The sequence below is a fragment of the Anomalospiza imberbis genome, chromosome 3, assembly GCF_031753505.1.
Source record: "Anomalospiza imberbis isolate Cuckoo-Finch-1a 21T00152 chromosome 3, ASM3175350v1, whole genome shotgun sequence".
NCBI classification, from domain to species: domain Eukaryota; kingdom Metazoa; phylum Chordata; class Aves; order Passeriformes; family Viduidae; genus Anomalospiza; species Anomalospiza imberbis.
In genome coordinates, this window is record NC_089683.1 from 36219963 (window position 1) to 36243120 (window position 23158).

The 23158-nt window shown below is 43.9% G+C and overlaps 1 long non-coding RNA gene across 1 annotated transcript in view; it reads left to right on the plus strand.

Annotated features, from left to right (window-relative positions):
* The window catches only part of LOC137470535 (uncharacterized), a 62422-nt gene extending 40477 nt beyond the window's left edge, over nucleotides 1-21945 (plus strand). The window contains exons 2-3 of the long non-coding RNA XR_010997112.1: nucleotides 15791-15897; nucleotides 19107-21945. This is a non-coding gene — a long non-coding RNA (uncharacterized lncRNA). The remainder of the gene's footprint in view (nucleotides 1-15790; nucleotides 15898-19106) is intronic.
* Nucleotides 21946-23158: the final 1213 nt, after the last annotated feature.

Genomic DNA, 23158 nt, shown 5'->3' on the forward strand with positions numbered 1-23158 from the left:
TGAAATGCTGAGGTCAGCCCCTGGTACAGGAAACCTGCAGGACTGGAGGGCTGTGTGACCTGCAAGGCCATCCACTGACCAGACAGGTTCACCTCATCTGCCCTGATCTAATCCATATGTTCTCAGAGCTCATCATCCTGCCAAAAATATGGTGCATGCATGCTGTAAAATGACCACTCATGACAAAGATTTTAAAAAAGGGACTTGGGGATTTTCCAAGCTTTAGGTTCAGGCAAAAAGTAGTCTACACATAAACACTCTATGGATTTTTTCTTCCTTCCTTTCACTTTTCAAAACTTTATGCCCCCTTTTATTTAGCTTTAATGATGCATAGTCTCACCAGGGAAGTGGTGGATTCCCCAACAGGACACTTAAGATTCAGAGGGACAGTGTGCTGGCCCATCTTGTCTAGAACATGCTTTGCCAAGAAAGGTTGGACCAGATGATCCTTGAGGTCCCTTTCAACCTATAATGCCAGTTCAGAGTCAGGAACCCATCCATTTTAGAGAACATAAGATTTTTGCGAGTGTCTTTATTTCTGTCTTCAAATTGTTTTTAAAATTCAACAGTATCTTTAGTCAAGATTTTTTTAAAGAAACTGTTTTTCCTCAAAAATTATTTCTGGTTTTGATGCTGAACAACTCACTAGCTAGGAAGAAGACCTGTATGTTTTTAGAAGAAAAAAAAAGAAAAAAAAGAAAACAAACAAACAAACAAACAAAAAAAATAAAAAGGACATAAAATGAATGAGACGTTCACTCTCCCAGCTGTGGTCCCAAGGAAAAATTCTATGTTAGTTCCTCACAAGAATTTATTTATAGATTTTTGCAAGCCATCGTGTTAAAACTTCTATGGAGTGGTAGCAGGCTGGTGTTTTTAGAACCTTGCCTAGAACCTGGTGATTTCCCCATAATCCCCTGGCAATTGCATAATGGAAACTAGTTTAGCTGTAGCAAAGTGAGGATGAAGCTGATAGTTCTGCAAACGTCCAGCAGAGAGCTCTGCTTTCGGGTGGTTGTGGGTGAGTTTGCCTGTAATGGAGCCCTCCTAGAGAGCCAGCAGTGTAATGGATGCACTTCCAGCTCTCCTCGTCTCCCTTGGTACTCCATCCTTAGTTAACTGTGCAGTTAACTAGACCTTTGTTGGGCTAGAGAGACCTGTGTCCTGTTGGTGCCAGGCATTCCCAGTTCCCCCTGGCGATAATTGAAACTGGGGGCACAAAGTGCTCTGGAGGTTGGGTACAGTGAAAGCCTGTGCCAGGTTCCTGTCTGCACATTTGTCATTGGACAGGCTTGCCCTGTGTAAAAACTAGACTTTGCTAGCAAAAGGGTCTTTTCAAATGACATTTTTTAAAGGAAGTGAAGGGGAGGTGGGCAGAAGTTTTCAGTAGAAAACACTTCTGGTTTTGAGAAAAAACTTGAAATACTTCAGATCCCTCTTCTCCCCCACTTTGGCTGTGTTGTGTGATCGTGACTGCTGAGGTGGACCATGGAGTCTCCGTGGGGCTGTCATGAAGCACCTGTCAAAAGAGGTTTTCTGGCTGCTGATTTTGCTGACACTAAAGTACATGAACATGAGGAAACTGGATTGTGTACAAAACATCTCTTCCCAATCAAAATACCCTAGTTGTCAATGTGTAACAATAGAGCACTTGCTTATAATAGTTTTTGCAACACTAAATTGAAATCTCTGTAGAAATCAGACAGTGGTGAAATATTTAATAGAAATTTAATTCCAAGAGTTTTTCATAAGAAAATTGATTTAATTTCATCCCAGAGCCAATCTTGCTGCCTTGATTAAATGAGGCAGAAAGAGTATTTGCTCGCTGCACGCATCTCTCTGGTCCCTCATTTGGAGGTGTGAGGAGACTACTTGCATAACATCTTTGCAGGCTTTGGTCACCCTAGCTACTTTGTGACACACAACTGAGACCAGCTGAGGCTGTTTATTTTCCCTAAGAAGTCCATGCCCCTCTCACTGGAGTGTTTTGGACAAGACTTTTAAAAATCACAGCCTTGACAGCTCCTCAAGGCCATCCTCTCCTGCTTTTCTCATATGTAAGCATAGCTACTGAAATACTGGGCACTTCATCCAAGGTAAACGTCTAAACCTGCTCTCCAGTCAAACAGAGATGGGCACCTCTCAGAGAGGTGGTTCACATGTCTTTTTAGGAGGGGCTAATGAGAAGTGCCCCTGTTGATTACCAAGAGGGAGAGGCTGACTTATAGATGGATAACAACAAGTGAGATAAATCTGACCTGAATTGGTCTGAATTTTGAGCTCGTGCTTTATTCTCACTATAGCCCTCCCACTGACTTCCTAGACCCAAAGGCTGATTGTATTACCCTGGGGGAGGAGGCATTTTTGTAGACACATGGAAGAGGTCTGAGAAATGCAAATGCATCATTAACAGTGATAACTTAACTCCCCTCACCCCCTTAAAAGCTGCATCATCTTCAGTGGGAGCTGATGTATTAGCCAAAAATTTGGCATTGCCAGATATCAAGAGTTTCAATCTTGAACTGTAACATTTTCTTGACAGAGTAATTTGTACAGAGCAGTGTACTGAAAAAGAAGCTGTTCACTGGAAACCGAATCTCACTCATGCTTTACTTTGCTTCGAGTAAAATTAGTCTGCAGGAGAAATCTTGCTGTCAGGGGATGGAGAACAAGAGGGTATATGACCTCTATTGTAGTTTAATTTTCAAAGGTGCATCTCTTACAGTTATGAAATGCTTTTTGATGTGCCAGGGAATCCAATCAGCCCCCAGGCTGCCCCTTGTGATTGGGTTCATTGCAGCAACATTTCTCTGCTTCCATCTCCTGTCCAATGACCATCCTATGCCCCCTTGGGACAAGGGTAGGCCAGCAGTGGCTGGAGGCAGGAGAAGCATTTCTTACCTTCCCAGGACTTCTCCCCAATATCAGTAGTCCCAATGGGAAGGGTCTCTCTCCACCTCCATCCTCCCTGAGGCCAGGCCAGTCCATGAGGAAATGTGGTGCCCAGTAGTCTGCCCTCCATCACTGAATTTTCAGGTAAGATTTCTCACATAGGGCAGCTCTGCCCTCCTGAAATCCAGACATTTGAAAGGCCCCAAAACAGCCATGAATTGTCATGAAAAGCCTTCAGAGAGATGCTGTATACTGACCTGATGTCATGGATAATGTATATTTCATTTTATGTTTGCTACAACTCAGGTATCCACAGAAAACCCCTGGGCTTTGTCCTCATGGTTACCAACATGTCCACTGAATCCTTCAATGAAGTAGAGTACAGTGGTGCCAACTGGAAATATTATACCTAAACTTTAGGAGACCAGGCCATTTTCATGTTCTGATTTCAATGACTTCCTCGCTCTCCTTACAGGAAAAACAATTTCTTCTGAGCTGAAACCTGGCTCAGAGGATCTGAGAAACTGAGTTTGATAATATTCACTGCAGATATTTTTGACTTAGAGAAATACAATATGAAATGGAGCTTGGCAGGTTTGGATTTCTTGGGGGATGCTTTTATACACTCACAATTCTTTTGTCTTGGAAAATTAGTTCTTTTGAAGAATTGGATCATGGATGTACATCTTCTTTTATTAGAGAAAGAACTAAAGACATTAATGAGAAAACAATGATACTAATATATTTTAATATATTTTAGTAATTTATATTTTATATATGACATTTTATTATCTATTGTTACATTATGTTATATACAATATATTATATGTGTGTTATAGTTCATTATATATTATATTTTAAATAATATATTAAAGTTAGTTTTCATTTGCTTTAGTGTCATGGTTTGGGAATCCTCCACCTCTGGATTTTCACCATCAATCTACCTTATAACCTAATACATGCTTTGCTCTTACTCCTCTTTGATCCCATCTCACAGTTTTCATCTTATCATAATCTTATCATCTTATCACTTGCCCAGAATTTGATTCCTGGTCAGGGAACCAAAAATGTCATGGTTTGACACTGGCGCAATGCCAGCACCCCCATGAAAATGCACCTTCCCCAAATAAATACTGTGAGATGTGATCAGGAACAGAGCAGAGCAGGCCCAAGCTTAGAAATAAAGGAGAAAGAACTTTATTAAGCTACTACTATGATAAAAGACACACACTAAATCCAGAATGAAAACCTTCCAAAACATTTCTCCTCCCCCCCACCCAAACTCCAACAAACCACAGTGCGACACAACTTGGACCCTCAATCAAGTCATCACCCTTCAGATAATCAATACTCAGTCCATCAAGGGAGAGAGGAGTCTCTCTTGCACCATAGACCCCCCAGGAAACACAATTGCCACCTCTTGTGTTTCCATGTCACACATGGCACTGCCCGGAGAAAATCTGCCAGTGTGACACTCTCCTTTCCATGTCACAGTGCTCTCACCACCGTGCATGGACAGACTGCTCATAGGGCTCTTTTAAGGATGCTTTGCCACGGACCACAAGAGGCAAGAGTTCAGCATCTCATCTTGGGACCACAGTCCCCCCCATTTTCTCCCCCTGGGGCCTAGGGTCTTGAGAACAGAGATCTTCTTCTTCCTGAAGACAGAGGGCATCACCACACTCTCCTCAGCTTTTCTCTGTTTTCTCCATTCCTATGCTGGTAGTCGCTGAAGCAGGTCTCTTGGCTCACCATTGCATCCCCCTAAAAATGCAGTCTCTGTTGCAGGAGAAATTGGCTCAGTCTATGGCTAACAAGAAAAGTCCAGCCACAAGCCACTCCATCATCTCCTCCCACCTAGAATTTCTTCTTCTAACCTCTCAGGTCCCAGATTGTCTCTCTTCTCTTTCAAATCAAGGAGTAATATTTCACAAAGCTTTCATTTCCCAGGAAAGGGTTAAAAGTCACAGACTCCCTGGATGGCTGAAATCTCTGCCCAGGACTCCAACTCCCACAGCTGGGCACCTTCACCCCCTCCTCCTCCTTCTCCTCTGCTGGCAAATTCCAGGTGCCGTCAGGGTCTCTGTCTCTTTCCCTCTGGGTGGGGGGGGTGGTGGACAAAGACATCTCAGGTTCTCTCCACCCTTCCATCTGCAGGGCTGGCCCAGTTCCAGTCCCTTCAGCCCCTGGCCTATCTCTCCCAGGCCTCATGGCTTCCCCTCCCCCGCCCAGCCCGTGGGGAGGTCTTCACTGCCCTCTGACAGGAACCAAAGAGAGAGTTCCCCTCGCAGTTCTCTTCTTTTAATCCCCTGTGTTCTCAGAGGCGTGTCCATGCCTTCAGTGGTCATTCCAGGTGCCAATAACCAAACCTGACCACTGATAGGTTTGACCCCAACTTCCTGAGACACTTCAGTGTCAAACCATGACATTTAGAAACATAATTTCTCTGGAAAACAAAACCTGGGTTTGCATTTTGCTGCATTTAAGTTGTGAAAAGTACTATTTCTGATGACTCTGGACTGCCATAAACCATATTGCTCATATAAATAATTTGTCTCAAAAGCTGAATTTTCTCTCATGAACATAATGCTTTAAAAATGCATGTTTTAAAATCTTGTCTGTAGAAAGGTCAGCCATACAGTGATGTGATTATACTTTTAGAGATTTTGCTTGGTATGATGTCTGACAAAAGACAGTTTAATCTATTGAATGATTTTGGGGCCTAAAGAACTGTCATGACACTATTTCCTTTAGGTGCTGCCATCTTCAGACTCTTTCATAAACCATCTCATTTGTTTCATCTCCCTATAACAGTTGTTTATAAGAAATATGCTGGCTTTCTTTCACATTTTGTTGGCATTTAAAATATATATTGAGTTTTAAGAAGTTCTTGCTTCTGCTTATCACAGAACCACAAATCACAGAATGGTTGGTGTTGCAAGGGACCTCCAGGGGTCCTCTATTCCACCTCCTTCCTCGTGCACTAAAGCAGGTTCCCCTGGAGCAGGTTGCACAGGATCACATCCAGGCAGGTTTCAAATATCTCCATATTTTAGCCAGCTTTGCTCATAACTCATCCCCTTCTCTGTCTCCTTTGCTAAATGTGATGGCCACGTCACTTTTGGTAGAGACAGTACAAAATTGCAAGGAGAACAGGGGTACAAAGAAAAGAAACTGGCTTTCAAGAAAGCCTTCCACTTCTTCTCCAGGTAATTACACTCCCTGTTGCTTGTAGGTTTTGCAGCTTGACATTTTAATATGTCTCTGTTCACATTTTGTTCACTGTTCAAGGTTTACAAGAGGTCATGCCACTAGAGCAAATGTTATCTGAGACTGAGTATCCCCTTTTCTAGTCTTTTCTGGAAATGATATTGTTGTGGTCACTAATCAAACAGACCTTCTTCTTTTTCTTCTTTACCAAAGAGGTTTTTTCATAGGTGTAGTCATCACAGGAACTGCAGCGCTCTCTGCTGAAAGTCTCCAAATTTACGTAAAAACTTTTTGCTTACCAGAAGACTCAGTAGTGCCTTTAACAGCTAAATAAATGGGCTGTAAAGTCCAAATTGTCTTGACAATATACACTGATTTGTAGTAGCCCAGCATTTCTCTCTTCAGCAGCTTAGCACAAGGGTACCAGGCAGCCTCACTGCTCCAGAGAAAGGGATAACAGATTTCCAGCAATGGGAAATGGAACATTGCTGCATCCCCCTGTGCCCCTAAAGCAGCTCCCCATGGCTTCAGTGGCTGTGAAAGTGGCCTCTCAAGTGACATTGTCTGCTTTCTAACAGCTGCAGTGATTGGACAGTAATGGTCAGAGATCCCTGAGAGGGGCTGTGGAGTTCTTCAAGTTCTTCAATGAAGTTTCTTCATTAAAGCCAAACAAGAGGACTACCACTTGCAGTTGAATTACACCTCACTTCTGGGCTTTTGCACCTTCCTGGAAACCATGGACATGCCTGTGATGAATAACATCACAGGCTGAAAAACACTGGCCCACAGCTAGCTGGCAGAGCTCCGCACTTCCCTACCTCTGTCACCACTTTTTTAATGTTTCTAGCATTCTGGTCTGTTAGTAACATATTTCTTCCTTTGTGCATGGGTAAAAAGTGAAGCCTGGGAATAGGGAAAATGAAATCCACCAAACTGTTTTGGACTCTGTCAAATGGAAAGAAATAAGCCAGACACTTTCCAAGGGCTGGAATTACTGCCCAACTGCTCCTTTTTGCAGGATGAGGTGCCACTGACTGGCAAGTTTAAGGAACCTCTTGCTGTGGTTTATTCTGAATTTATGAGTCCTGAAGCATCACTGAATGACCAGCGATTTCAGTGTGTCTCCAGAGTTGGTCTGCTCAAACCCTTGAGCACCTGGAGGAGTAAACACCAGTGATTCCTGCCCAGTTCTGCACACAGCAGTCCTCTGTAAGGCAGCTTCTACCCCCTCATGGGGGTGGCACATTCTGTGGGAAAGGCAGGAAGGGGAATATTGTGTGGGAGGGAAAGGCACTTTTCCATTGAGGCTGTCCAAGGGAAAAGAGCATCAGCCCGCTGATTCCTGCCGCAGTGCTTGACCATTTCCATGCAAGGAAACTGTGGCCCTTCAGATTTTGGGAAAAGCTTCCTTCCTGTGGCCCTTTTTTGGTTCCCCTCTTGGTTTCCTACATCCTACACTGGTGCTCAAAGAACAGGGACACTGTGCAAAACGTTATTACTACACTTGTAGCCATCTCCTTCAAATACTCTAAGCACTAAGCTGAATATTGCTCCTGCAGATAGGGGATGAGTGATACTGCTGAAAGTATGGCTGACATCTGAATTTCCCCCAGAGACTTCCAGGAAAATTTCGTCTGCCTACTCCCAGTTACATATAGCACAAACCAGTCATTTGTGACTGTAGCTTATAAATACTCTTAACTTCTTGCATACACAATGGGAAATAAAATACATCTTATCCAAAGGCCAAGCGATTATTTATTACAGTCATTATTCATTTCCATTGTTGTTACTAATGAGGCTTTAACACTTGCTGGGCCATTAGCCCAGCTAAAGGTCCCAGATTTCCTTAGCATAGCAATCATCTCTTTTATCTGATATGTGGTTCCTGGCTGGTACATACACAAAAGGGAATTGGGTATCAGAAAAAGAAATTCACACTTATTTTTATGTCCCACAGTTCATTATAATGCTATTGTTAACGTTTTTTTCTGTTTCCTTCATTGAATTCCTTGTAGCCAGGTAAGGATCATTCTGAAATGGAATATTTTTATTAAGCTGATTTGTGATGTGTCTTCTGACTCTTCAGATAGCATTGCCAAATTAAAAACAATTGCTCCCGTATTTGTGTTTATATATTTCAGTGCTGCTCAATAAGGCTGACACTACAGCATTAAGGACACTTGGAACCATGTCCCACTGACTCATGGCTCTGTTTCTTCCCTTCAGAAGGTGGCGTGTGAGACTGAATCACACCACTCATGCTGTGTGTAAAGAGGGCTGAGCAGGGAGACTGTCAGCATGACAGGCATATCCCTTGTATATCTGATGCAGTGAAAAAGTGAGCAATAATTAATCATCTTCATTCACTGCCTCCAAAACCACCCAGTTGTATCCTGCCTGTGAAAGGACAATTGCTGTGAGCTTAGCTTCTCTTCCCCTCTCTGAAACCTCAAAAGATAAAGGGAATGCCTTTTGCCATGAATGTAATGGGAAATGGATCAGCCACAAACTGGTATATGTTTTCCAGTGGCTGGACTGGTTTTAGCAGCTCCTGCCTACTTTATTCCTAGCCAGGGGCTCATGAGAGCTCATTGCCTCCTGAAGTCTGCTGCTTTGTCTGCCTGTGGGACCGTGTGTGAAAAAGGCGCAGAGGTGGATCTGGCTAAAAAATCAAACCAAAAAGGCAGTGGACTATTCTCCTTCTCTGTAGGCTTGCAAATAATCACTCCAGAAGAAATGTAGGAGAGAAAAGGGTTGGGTTGAACCTGACATGCTTGTAGGTTGTTGCAGCCATGCATGAGGGCATGATTCCTTCATTCCCTGGTTGTACAGAACCATTTCTAGCTGACACCCAGATATCTGGATCTGCTAATATCTTTAACTCACTTTGTACAGCAGAAGGGTGCTGGGAGGAGTGTAAAATAGTGGGGCCCAGGCCTTCACTCCCAACCATAGTGCACAGTTAGGTCCTATTAAATTCAGGGATGGCAACCAAGTCAGAATCAAGTCATGGCCAGAACATGAGTGGGACCAGACAGCAATGGGCCTGACAACAAGCTTGAAGACGATATAATGAAACATCCAAGAGTTGTCAAACCCAAGTGCAGACATGACTGCAATCTCCTTCCTATCTGTGGCATCCAGGCCAGTCATTATTTCTGCATGCCTTTGAGATATTTCTTCAGCTGTACCCCTGAATCATCTATACATCTCGAAAAGAGCCTGGAAAAATCTTTGGTGGAGTACCTTGCTGAACCCAGAAAACAGGACTCTCTTGATACTTTGGCACTTGAGGCACTTGATACTTTGTGTATATCTCACCTGTGCATTGGGAAGCCTCTCATTGCTGTCATTCCAGGTAAAAGGGAGAAGAAGCACCCGCTTTGACAAGCAGTGCTGGTACAGCTGCACTGAGCTGAACAACCATCATACACCCAGCCCTCAGTGCTGCTTGAACAGTGGGCATACTCAGAAACCATTCTGTCAATATCGGTGTTTCCCAAGTGCTGCCATTGTGCACAGAGGCACAGAGCATGGAGGCAGGTGCCACATTCTTATGCCATCATATCCCTGTGAAAACCAAAGAAACATTTATAACTGTTTCCAGAGGGAATAGAATTAGGGACACGCAATCACAAGAAAGAAAGTGACTTACAGACTATCAAATCCAGTCATCTCCAGTAATAAGCAACTACGTCCCTTAAGTGATGTCAGACTCTACCCTGAAATCAGACATGTTTCTTTACCATCTGTTCCACAATTCAGAAACAGTTTAATTAGAAGAGAAAGTCTCCTGCTACTCAATGATCATTTTGGATCTTTACTTAATCATTTTTCCAATTCTCCCCACAGACTGGAAGTTCAGGTGTCTTGTTGCTCACATTTCCACTCAAAACTTATTTGTGATGCAATAATGCAGGCACGGTTTCTCATCAGCACTTGCAGAAATGGAAGTTTGATTAATCCTTACTTGAAAGGCAGGTCCTGAGGTCTTAGTCCACAAGTTGGCATGTACTAAGGGTGGAAGCTTGTTTACCAAGCTCTCTGAAATGCCTCTTCACACTGATACTTGCTTAGTGTCTTTGTCACCCTGACTCTGATATTTTTCCCCTTTCCAATGAAACATTTATGCACTTTGCTGCTATCAAAGAAAAGTCTTTATTTTCAGCATGCTGTCAGGAGAAATTCCTTTGAAAAAATCTTACTTAGGCAAGCCTTTCAAATGAAAGAAAAAATGCATAGCATCACTTCTTCTTCTGAGTTTTATAAAAAAGGAAGACCTTTTTAAGTCATTTTCCCCATCTCTCTGCTCTCTATTAGTATTATCTCCAAGGTCAATTTAATACTTTTTCATGGTGATCTTTACAATTGGATTCCTCTGGGGGGAAAATTACTCCATAGGCTGTGGTGGGCTGTTCTCTCTCTGCACAGGGTGGTTGACAGTTACAATGTCTCCTGCCTAGGTAATAGCCATTGCATACTTTATACCTCTTTAGTTTTTGTCATCTAGCAGCTCCCTATTTAACTTCACTAACCTTCCCACAGGACTCCGTGCGTGCTGTGAATAGGCTGCCGTAACCATATGCAAGATTGGAAGGTAACAAAATTGGCCTGGTTTCATTGGATTTCTCACTGCTCTTCTTTGAACTCCCAACTACTTATCAGAATCTATTATTTTCAGAGAAGAAGTGATCTTAGCTAAAGAGCAACTGCATTAAGAGCGTCACTCCGCTGGAGCAATTACACATGGTAATTTTCTGTGTGGAGAGGTTGTATGAGAGAGAGCAGATCCATTACCATGAAAGAGAAAATATCTTGTCTTACAACATAATGTCGTCACTGAAGAAGACCAAAATGGTATTAATCTTTATTTGTCTTTACATTTCATTGTCAGTTAATAAGCCCTGCTTGGTCTCTTGGTATTATTGCTGCCATTTCACAGACTGCTCCTTTTGGTGGGATGTTTTTATTATGCCTAACTGAACCTCCCTACATAATTGCATTCTGCCTGTGACTCAGTTCCACTGGATTAGTGAAGAAGGAGGACTGGAAGGGACCGTGTGGGTCACTGAGTGCTATCCTTAGCAGTTTCTGATGATTGTGCTGTAGATATAAATGCAGCCTACTGAATGGTCCCAGAACTTGTGCTTTTCCATACATGTCTTCCAAATATCCTCAACCTACCTGGCAAATAAATGTTTAACCCCTAAGACCCATGGCTGTCAGTGTGACTGAGGCCTGGCTATAAAAAACCATGATGTTGGACACTATGACAAAAGCAATGCTGGACAACAACTCCAAAACACTAAACTTGGAAGTTCCTGGGGGTTCAGGACTGAATGCCTCAAACAAAGGGCAGCACAAGGTGCTCATGGTGAAATGGGGGAGGCAACAGTTTTCAGTGATTGCTGATCATTCCAGCCTGTTCATCCTTCATGACTGCAGGATTGACGGGGCATTAAGAATAGGAAGAAAAAAACCCAATATGATTAACTCTTTCCAAAACACTCAAGGATTCTGGTGGCTCACCAGAGGTCCTCAGGGATGCAGAGTTCTATGGTATCAACAACCCCAGGCTCACTGTAGCTTGCAAAAATCTTTTCTGGTACTCATGCTGTGGCCTTGCTGCTTTCTCCAGCAAATAAGGAAATCTAGCCACAGGAAAAAAGTGGTATTGCTATGAATTAATTACTCACAGTCATGCTTAAAAATGCTCTTGACTTGCTGTGATATACAAGGCAAAATATGAATGTGCTTCAGACAATGAGCATTCCCTGTGGAGAAGAGTTTAGGATGCAGAACAAGGTTAACAAAGGTAAAATTAGACTTTGACTTTGGTCTGTGAGCTCCCCCAGGTTTTTAGCTTGGCTAGTGAAAAGACCAACCACAAAATGTTGTCACTGCTTTGGATCTGGGCTGGTTATTTACAAAAGATGTACAAAGCCCCATTGGTCTGAATGTTGCTGGTGTGGGCGAAGGTGAGAAGAGTGTTTCTTAGCTGACAGCTCATGGCCTTTATCCCTTTCTCATCCCAAAAACTTCTGGTCATGGTAACTCTGTAAACCCTTCTCTGATAGGTTATTGCCTTTCTCTGGCTTCTTCAGTGACATTTCTCACCCTTCTCTGTCCTCTTCTGGGCCAGTAGGATAAGGTTTGCATAGAGGTGATGGGCAGTGTCGCCTCTGCTTACACAGGGTGATCATGGACCAGGCTGAAACCATGCTATTTATCTGCTCAGCTTTCTCCTGCCTTCTTTATCTGCTTTCTCTGCCTTGGTGCTGCAACAGGCTCCTGAACCTCGTCCCTTTGCTCTCTGTTTGCATTTGACCATATGGAGACCCTCCTGCTCACACCACCAGGTCCTGGCTTTGCCTTGCTGGGTGTATCAAGCAGCTTTTCAGTTTTTTCAGCTCATGCAGGAACATTTCAGCCTCTGCAAAACACTCAAAGCACAGCTCTTGCATCCACCAGCTTACCCAGTTGCTGGTGAAACAATAGCTTTGTTTTGTGGTTTGTTTTTACTGCCCTCCTGATAACAAAAGTTGTTGTGGTTTAAGCCCAGCCAAAAGCTATCACTCTCCACCCCTCAGTGGGATGGGGAGAAAATGGCAAAACCCATGAGTTAAGAACAATTTATTATTGGAAATAAAGTAAAATATAACAACAACAACAATACTACTACTACTACTACTACTACTACTACTAGTAGTAGTAGTAGTAGTAGTAGTAAAGAAAAGGCAAGTGAGAGATAGAAATAAAACCCAAGAAAACCAAGTGATGAACAATTGCTCACCCCTGCTGAGAGATATCCAGCCTGTCCCCCAGCAGTGATCAGTCCCTCCCAGCCAACTCCCTCCAGTTTGTACACTGGGCATGATGTTCTGTAGTGTGGAACATCCCTTTGTCCAGTTCAGGTCAGCTGTCCTGACCATGCTCCCTCCTGGCTTCTTGTGCCCCTCCTCACTGGCAGAGCATGAGACACTGAAAAGTCCTTGACTCAGGGTAAGCACTGCTGAGGCACAACTAAAACATCTGTGTGTTACCAACATTGTTCTCATACTAAATCCAAAACACAGCACTGAGCCAGCTACTAGGCAGAAACTTAGCTCTATCCCAGCAAAAATCAGGAAAAATGTAAAACTTAGTTGTGTGTATTTCATTAAACTTTGAGGGATGCCACAAGATGATAGCTCCCCATACACCAGACTGCTTGCAGTAGATTTTTCAGCTTCTGCAGTTTCCTTAATAAACACTCCATATTGTCAACTAGCACTTTAATGCTTTGTACTGTAACATCCCCCATTGCCAGTGAAAGCCTCTTTTCCGAAAAAAATGACTTTGTTAATATCTTTCTGACTTACTGAGAACATAAAGTAACTTGTGTCATGATCTTGTCCTGCACATCCCAAGCTTGACCTAAACATGGGAACACAGTGTCTGGGAAAATGAAGAAAAAGCCTAGTAACACTAAGTAATCAGTCTCTTTCTTTCCTCCAGCTAAGTGCTCTGACTCTCAGAGGAAGGTCATCAGGGTATGTTCCTTTTCTTAGTTCTGGAGATTCTGTTCCACCTTATTGCAAAGCCAGGCAGCAAGAGAGGGAACAAAACTGAGTTTTTGACTGAGCTCAAGAAATCTGGGAGGACAGGAAAGAGAACCTTGGAAAACAGAGATAGCCTGTTATTACCGGAAACTTTGTGAACATCTAGCAACCTTCAGAAAAGCAGACTTTCCAAACTGAAAACCAAATCCTGAGGCATTTGGGGCCAGCTGATGATGCTTTTTTTAGTCCCACTCCATGAAGATTAAAACAATTACGGATTTGAAATAGTTAGTTTACTTACTATTACTTTTTAATGATAATGTTTGTAAACTTGTTTGGTTTAAAATGTTATTTTACCTGCTTGATTACATTGTCCTAAGCCTGTGATATCCTAAGGTTTAGCAACCACACCATGTCGTCACACTTTTATATCCATAATGAATTTTTGCATGCTAATAAAATACCAGTATTTCAGCTTCCAGAAACCTCTGAGGCAAATATTTTATTGCATCATGAAATTAATTTTTATTGCCCTTCTGTTCTGCGAAGCAGAAACACAGAGCAATATGAAAAGAAAATCAACCAAAGTGGCCTTTTCAGCAGCTTTGCAGCCAGAATTTCTTTGTTAATCTCCAAGGTGATATGCTCTTCAGATTGATGATCAAAGCTGAGGGGGTAATGACACATTGTACAGACTGAGTCTACTGAAAAACTCTCCCTGGTAAGGAAGCATTAACTGTTATGGGACCTCACAGACCACGTTGCTCAGAATTACAATGGTGTTGCTGCCTCACTAGCTAGTGGGAGATGTAGATGTTAGTGCCTGCTTTTGTGCCTGGTCACAGTGAGAGCTGACCAGATACTGCATTACTTGTTGGAACAGTGGAGTTGGAGCCCTGCTGTAACATCTGCTGCAGTTTTGGGATCTGATTGCAGCAGTGTAAATATTGAATTATTTCATTTAAAAGAACTGCTTGTGGTTTGTCCTCCCTGTTTGCAGGAAGACAGGAGGTGTCAGCCAGAGAAAAGCATTCACAGGCACTGGGGTAGTGCTGGCATTGCACAGACAGTGGTCAGGGGATGTTGTAGCTCTTGGGGACACCCAACAGCTGCACCCAGGATGTGGCATGGACAGTGGGCTCAGACAACTAGCTGAAAGCTTCCAGGAGGTGATGTCCCACGGCTGGGGCAGACTGGAAGCTGCCTCATTCCCAGATGTGAGCGTCTGCTGCCAGATGAACTGACCATTTAGGTAGCTATGTGCCCCTGTTTATGTATCCATTTGCTGTGGCTCCACAGGCAAAAGGGAGTGTGTGTATGCAGCATATGAACAATTAAATGTCTTCAGATGCAAATGGGAGCTCTGTGCATCCCATGCTGTAAACACGGCAATTTGTGTGTGCTCATGCATGTCCTGTCAATGTTTGTTTAATGCTTCAGTTGTGCTCACTTTTTCACTTTTAGTTTGTATTTTAATGTGCAGGCACTTGCTGAAGTGTATCCACTTAGTGAACATCTGGCCTTGCCAGGTTTTTAAACTGAACACACATTCTAATAACATCTGATTTCTCAGTCAGCACTGAGAAAATGCACAGATCCAATAACTTTTCCTTTCCTCCCGTGCAAGGCTGGCAGGTGCTCCTTCCCTAGCAGAACCTATTTTGTGTGTCCCACCTGGGTCTGGGGGTTGCAGCAGACAGTCCCAGCCAGCACCTTGCTCTGCAGGAGCTCTGCTCCATAAACCATGCAGGAGCCCTGAAGCTCACTTGTAGCCTTTGGACGTTATGAGCTTCTAAGGTCAATTGACTGAGCATGGGAAGCCTGACCCTTCTCTGATAGAAGGTACTTTTATTTGCTCAGTGCACCTTCAAAGGCTGACCTCAAATTAAGGATTTAGTTAAGGATTTAAATTAAGCGAAGATCTAATCAGCACAATTATGTGTTATCAGACAAGTAACAGGGTTGACACAGTTTGCTTTGTTGGGTTAGTATTTGAACAGGTTAATGTGGAGTAAAGTGACATTAATGAACAAACACAAGATCCAGTGAAAGTCAATCAGGGAGCCTTCATTAGAAAATTAAGATCTCCCTCTCTTTGCTCGGTGTGATGCACCACAACCCGGCCTTCAACTCTTTCTTTACAGATTCCTAAAGGATAAAATAACTGAAACTTTCACAGCCTTGTGCTCACCATCATGAGCTTATGTGCCAGAGATGACCTTGGTACACTGTCTTCACACACGGAGAGCACGTAAGCGATAGAAGAGCAAACTTCTGCACCCTGAGCCAGTGCTCTCAACAGCAACTCCCAGCTACCCAGAATGGTTCAGCATACCCATTTCCAAGACTGTTTTAGTTTTTTTTCTGAGCTAGTGGTTCCCTCTTAAAGAATTATGGAGGAGGATTTGCTGCTTCTCACTCCAGCATCACTGCCCAGGTGGGGGAACCAAGCCACAGATGCTCAACACACAAATGGGCATGTACGGACTTTGAGCTCCAGCACCTGCTCAGCCCCATTTCAAACCCTGCTTCCTGGGAATGCTCACGGGTGCAGTCTGGACACACTGCCTTTACTCAAGGCTTTGCTCTGATAAAAGCCTTTCATATGAATATGCAAGGCGTCAAGTAGCAAGAGAGGTTGCTGGCCAAATTCATTAAAATCTGTGAGTGACTGTGTCTGGGAACATTCTGGCAGAGCTCATCCGGCTCTCCAACTCATTAATCCTTCAAGCACAGCCATTAGATGTGGTGTTAGGGAGGTACTGATGATTTGTTTTATCACTATTTAACAGTTAGATGAGCTTTGGCAATGTTACACTGATCTAAAGACTCATCATGCAGTTTAAGGGCCACAGCTGAAGGTCTTCAGCTGGGAACATGCTCTGGCTACCCACCCTGAGGCAGAGAAGACATGTAGCTTTCCCTGCTGCTAGAGATGTCCTCTTCTTCTGTGTTGCTGGAGAAGAAGCCCCTGTCCTGCACCTGCAGTTAGCTGAGAAGATTCTGGACCAAAACAAGCATTATCAGCTGCATTGTCACTATCTGAAGTGTAGCTTAAAGAAAGGATGAAGGAATGAAAAGCCTGACCACTTGCAATCCAGGATGGCTACTATGAAAGGATGATAAAGGGGTTTTTTAATACATGGTGAGAACAGTCCTTGGAGGACTCTGGAGGGGACTGAGCTCTGGGAAATTGATAGGCTCTGGGAACAGGAGTCAGTTGTCTTGATAAGATACATTAATTGGTTTTACAGAATGTGAAATGGGTTAATTTGGTTAATTGTTTTTTCCAGAACATGAGAGATTTTGAATGTAAGACAGACATTTGCAGTTCACCTGTATTGAAGGCCTTTTCAGCATCAGCAAGGGAGATGAGGAAGATAATTTTGATTCACATACAAGATCGGGGAGTTTAATGAGGATCTGCAGGAGGAAGACATGCATATGTAAATAAGAGAGCAGAGCAAACAGACCTCTGGGTACTAGAGGTCTGTGAAACTCTTGATAATTTTATCTTTACCTTTTTCATAAGTAGGTCATAGAAAGTTGCTGATGGGGTCAGCTTCCATCTTGGTATAACTCAATATAATTGATTCTAATGGGTTTGTTAGGTCAAAAAAGGTGACTTCCTTTAGGACTTCACCCTAAAAATAATGTTTCCAAAACCCTGGATAAATGAAAAATACATACTGAAGTGATTCCTAATATTCAGGATTTTAATGAGAATGCTCAATCATTTTAAAAAGATGATGATGAATATATGCTCCAATTCCCTCTACTTCTTTTCCCTATTATAGGAAAGTAAGGGTTCATAGCATTGTAGCCACGAAGTACCAGAAGAAAAGCATAGGAAGGCTAGAAGTTTCATGCATTTCTTCACTATGTAGATATAAAGTCAGATGGTCTGCAAGGGGAATATATCTCCTGACAGCTCAGGCTAGTGCAGCCCCACTTCCAGCATGCAAAATCATGTAAAGACTTTCCTTAGCCCAAAGTGCAGGACTGACAGGTGAGAGGACACCAATCCTCTCCAGTTGCAGTGTATCAGCACTGGGCTATTGCCTGTCAAGGCCTTCTGTGGGAATGAGGCACGGGTAAGACCAACTTCTGCAGTTCCTTGCACCATCAGTGTCCTGCTTTTAACTCTCCCAAAGCCAATTTGGAGCATTTGGATGGGTGTGAGATGTTCAAAGGGTAATCTTTCCTTCCTTTTCAGTCAGATGCTCTGTGAAGGGAAGGATAGGGCAAACTACCATGGAGAACAATTTAAGAAGAGGTGTCACCCCTGAGAGACCAGGATCTCTGCCAAGGAAGAGGGATGCCGATAGGGTTGTAGGACTAGTGGGAATAAGGACAAGGTTTCTGTAATAACTATTACCACTTTGAAGGAAAGATGAGTTCATGCCTCAAGGAAGGACATCTCTGATGCAAGCCCAGATAATCAGGATCATAGTCTTGAGGAGTTCTGCACCCTGTATTGCCTTAAAGAGAAAAGTTGAAGGCCAGCCTGGCAAGGGAAGAGCATCCTACAAGCATGAAGTGCTACCTCAGCATGACCAACCCCAGAGGTTTAATCAGTGTCACACAGCAGTCCTCTCAAAGTATCAAGGGATTACTCTAAAAGCCATGAGGTATTTTCCAAGGAGGTTATGACTTTTATTATAGACTCTCTGTCCATTAGGCTGATCCACAGGTGTTTCAAGAGAGAATTGAATCTAAAAATAGTACTTGGTTCACAGGCTGCACAGAAATGCAGCTCTGCCTGTGCTCCCTTTGGAGCTAGCAGTCCTCTCCCAGTGCTCTCCCACTGTGCTGAACACCTCCCTGGAAGCAGCAGTGCTGTCCATCTCCTCAGTTTGCTTAAGAATACAAATTATTCCTCACTGCATTATGGAGACCCCTTTCACAATAACACCCTCCAAGGTCAGAGCAGCCTTGCAGAAGTTCCTATGTGGTTTCAGCCTGTCTCTGATGGCCCTCTCCATGTCTGGCCAGAAATACACAGGTGAACCATGGCCAGAAATACACAGGTGGACCACAGCCTATCCTCCCAACACTGCCTCACTGCTGAGCTCTGTCTCTGTGTACGTGCTTGCGGCTCTTACTGTCCTCACGGGCTGCTGACACCAGCTTTCCCACCACCCCTTTTCCTTTACCTACCTTCCTGTTCCAACGTACAGAGATTTTCCCTCTAATTCTGCTTTATGAGGCAGCATGAGGAATGGTGTTGATGCTTTTCCTCTAATAGAAATCCTTAGGGGAATATTCCTGTGAATCTTTCCTTCTCTGAGTATGCAAACCTATCAACACAGCAATATCTACTTAGGGACACACATTGTTTCCTGCTACAGGACAGAAGTATACACAGTTGGGGTGCTGAATGTGAGGGGACAGAGGTGACAGCTACACCTCCCCAGGCAACAGCCACTTTGCAGTCATTTCTCTCCTGTCTTCTCACAGGCATCCCACATCCACAGCAGGAGGTGCTCCAGGGGGAAGAGCCACGTGATGAGGAAGAGTCATGTCTATCCAGAATGGCAAGCTGACATTTCCAACAATGCTGCCTTGTTGGGATGTGGCAGTCTCCAAAGGGGGAAGCGGAGTTTAACCATGAATAGCAACGCCACGTGCTCCCAGGGCAATTTTTCCAGTTGATTTCATACTAACAAGCAAAAACCCACAGCAAAGTTAAAGACAGCCCATAGCCTAGCCTCAACTATGAAGGCAGTAGGTTTAGGAATTGGTTTGCTTCCAGAGATGTTAAAGGTTTGGAAAAATTAACTGCAGTATGTTGATGTGAAGATTTATGAGAGGATCAAAGAGATATGAAAATGAAAGAGTCAACAATATCAGAGCATGACATGAGATAGTGAAGTATTTTATTTCCATTGCTCTCAATATTATTTCTTGTGTGTTAGCAGGAAATAATCTGAGCAGGGAGACTGCATAGCAGAGGTACGGAAAATAGATGTGATCATTTTCCACAGACGCAATGAGCACCACTCTAGATATTTTATAACTTGCTTGTGTTTTATGCCATTTCTTCAGACATCTGCGCATTAGAGTGACTGAGAACTGCAAATGATGTATAGTTAAGATATCCCCCTATAATTAAGCTGAAATAATGCTGGATTATTCTAGCATAATTATAGGGGGCTATTTTAACTATTAGCTCATTAAAAAGCTATGATGCAAATCTCATTCTGAAAGAGACGAAAAAATGAGGGTATATGAACAAAATGTCAGTGGTCCTCTGCTGAGACCAGATGGAGAGGTATAACTATATTCCATTTATCAGTCAATATATTTAATTATAGCCAGGCTTGGATGGAGTGTACAATGGTGTTTATTATATTTAGTGTTTGCAGATGGATGCGGTGATTCAGAAATGCTTGGGAAGGGAATGTGGTACCTATGCAAAAGGGTAGACTTTAGCTGAATTTGGTCTGGGTTTCACATGAAGTCCTTCCACGTGATCCTCTCCAGATGGGAGCTGTCCTTTTGCCCACTTTGCCCTTCAGGTGTGGCACACAGGGTTCCAGAGTTGCATGTGCCAGGCTGTGCAGTGGTGTTTGAAACCCACGACGAGGCTGGCCCCAAGGAGCATGCAGGGGATCGCAGCTGCCACAAGCCCCACCAGAGCACAAGGCACTCGCCTGTGGCTCATCTGCTTGGGGTCAGCATTGGTCAAGTGCTATGGAGCAGCATCATTTGGGTAACAAAAGGGAAGCAGTGTGCCTGGCTAGTCGGGTTTCGGACAAAGGGCATCCTGGAAAAGGAGCTGCCTGCCCTCATGTGCTCTCATCCAGAGGACAGAAAATTATTCTCTACTTTGTTAACTCCCTCTCTCCCCTGAAGGACCCTGCGGGGGCCAAAACATCCCGAGGAGCTGGAGAGAGGAGCTATTGCCCTGTCCCCTGGCACTTGTTTGAATCCCAGCTCGGCTGTGCTAACCAGTGAAAAGCTGTCCAGGGACAAAATCCTGATCCTGCTGCACTTGTAATAACAAAGGTCTCTTTTGCCTGGCCCTGAATATAGGGTGGGATACAACTGGGGCACAGTTTCAAACACTGAAACTCCATGTTTTGGACTTTCTAAGACCTCCAGGATCATTCCTTCCAGAGAAGGGGATCTATATATGTTAGGATACATCCCTGGCCTGTCATTATGGTATCACTTTACAAGGGTCAGGTTTTCTGTCCCAGTTCAGCCACTAATGCTGACTTGCTCACAGTGATTTGCTTTGCAAATATGGTTGGGTGTGCCTGCTTTGCCCAAAGGGGCATCTCATCTCTGGCATCCGACAGCAAACGTCAGGGAGAAATAATAGACCAGAGGCTAAATAAGAAAAATGACTTCTCACCCTCAAGCATTATGACAACAAATGGTGAAGAACATGCCCTTAGGGAACAGCGAAATGAATGAGATGAATGCCTAATGCCCAATAACTACGTGTCAAATCAAAGATCAGACTCTTAAAGCACGAAGTTGGCAGAGTCTAGTGAATGCAAGAAGTAGAGAGTCAGCAGGGAAATTTATTGTTGCAGAGGATGGCACAGTATGTAGATCTTGCTGAAGAGCTATTTGTGCTTGTTGTTGGCTTTTGAAGAGTAGGTAAAGAGTGTAACACTTTGTTTTATAGCAAAAAAAATGAAGGAGAAAAACCAACAAAAAGGCAGGAATGGCAGCTCAGGTAAAACTGAGGTCCCACCCAAGTCTCTTTGTGGTCTAGGACTCAGCTGTATGTTATAATTTCTTTTTTTCCCCTCAGCTTGCCCCATAGCTGGCTGCTCAGCTCAGGAACAGCAGTGCAAGTCGACATGAACAGGGAGACCCGGTAAGAAGCTGGGCACATAGCACAGACTATTTTTTTGCTTGACTGAAGAACTCACGGCTAGATGTGATTGGGAAAGGGTGTTCTGGATTTTCACCCAAGAAGATATATTTCTTTATTTGAATTTGACTAAAGACTGGCTGAAAACTAAGAACAAGGCCACAAGCCCAAGTGTCCCAGCAGAAAGCATTCACGTGAGCATGTTGGATCTGAGCAACTGGAATGGGTGGAATGGCTAATGCTAAACTTGACAGTGCAGTGCTGCACCCTGAGACTGCAGAACAAGTGACGTGGTTACATGAGTGAGCAAGCGGAGTGGTTACCTGCACCAAGGTCTGCAAAGAGCTTCAGAGGATGCTGCTGCCTCAGCCCCCGGGAGCACGGCTCTGTGCTGCCCGTGCCCTTGCCGCTGGGAAGATATTTCATGGGAAACTGGCTTTGGGCACCTGGAAGCACTGTCACTGGTGAGATGGCTTTGGGCACCTGGAAGCACTGTCACTGGTGAGATGGCTTTGGGCACCTGGAAGCACTGTCACTGGCGAGATCCGCACCCAACGCCTCGGGAGCCACTGGGTGGCGTATGAACGCTGGCATACGTAAAGGAGCAGGATCCATGGAAAAAAAAAAAAAAAAAAAAAAAAAAAAAAAAAAAAACACCAAAAAAACCACAAAAACCACAAACGCAAAGCAGACATATACATAGATAATTAAGTGGGCTCTCTTTGGACCGGGGCGAGAGCAAGGGAAACCAACCTGGCGTACATTAGGAAAGTGCTTACACGTCATGCTTCCTTTAACAAATAAAAGCCCAGATGATCAAGTATCAAAGAGTAAAGTTCAGAGGCTGTAAAAGCAATCAGCTAATGAAAAATCACAGCACAGCTTTGTCTTTGCTGTGCAGGATACGAACAGGAGACCGCAGGGGTAACGGCAGTTGTGAAGCCCTTTGGCAAACAGCTGCCCAAAATCATTCCCGGTTCTTAAATACCTGCTGGCAATGGCCAGTTGTTTGTGCTTTGCTCAGCTGGGCACTGGCGTTGCCACAGCTACAGTTACTTCAGCTGTGCAGTGCCCACAGGTGCTGATGCGGCAGGAGCACCGCGGGTCCCCCGGCACAGCCCTGCTCAGCTCCGCAGTCTCGAGTTTTCGTTTCCTATAGGAGCAGCCACTCCCAGGACATTGCCTTTGCTCACAGGGGCTGAGGACAGCTGGCTCACCAGCAGCTGGCTTTGCAAGCCGGCAAAGCTGGGAGAGCCAGGAGGAGTAGTACTTTCAGCAGGAGTCCGGAGCTAGTAGTACTTCAACACAGCACCCTCCAGGCTCCCCACATTTTCCTCCCCATCTGGTTTGTCCCTGTTTTATCTATAACCCTTACTGCATTTCATGGACTCCTTTCCCTCTGATTGTTTAATGTGATTAAGAAAATATTCATGGTGTTTCTATCCCAGTTTTGCTCACTGCCTGGAATTACCCCTGCAGAAAAGTAAGTTCTCCCAGTCTCATGCAGCTGGACCTGTGAAGATTGCAACAGAGACATGCTCGGAGGAGTTACTTGTTCCCAGCAGGGAAAGGCCACAGAGTGACAGAGAATAGAAGACACTCCAAGCTGAGGTGAGCGTCTGGAGACACATTTTATCTGGTTTCACCAACTGTCCATAAGAATGAACAAGAAGCCCAC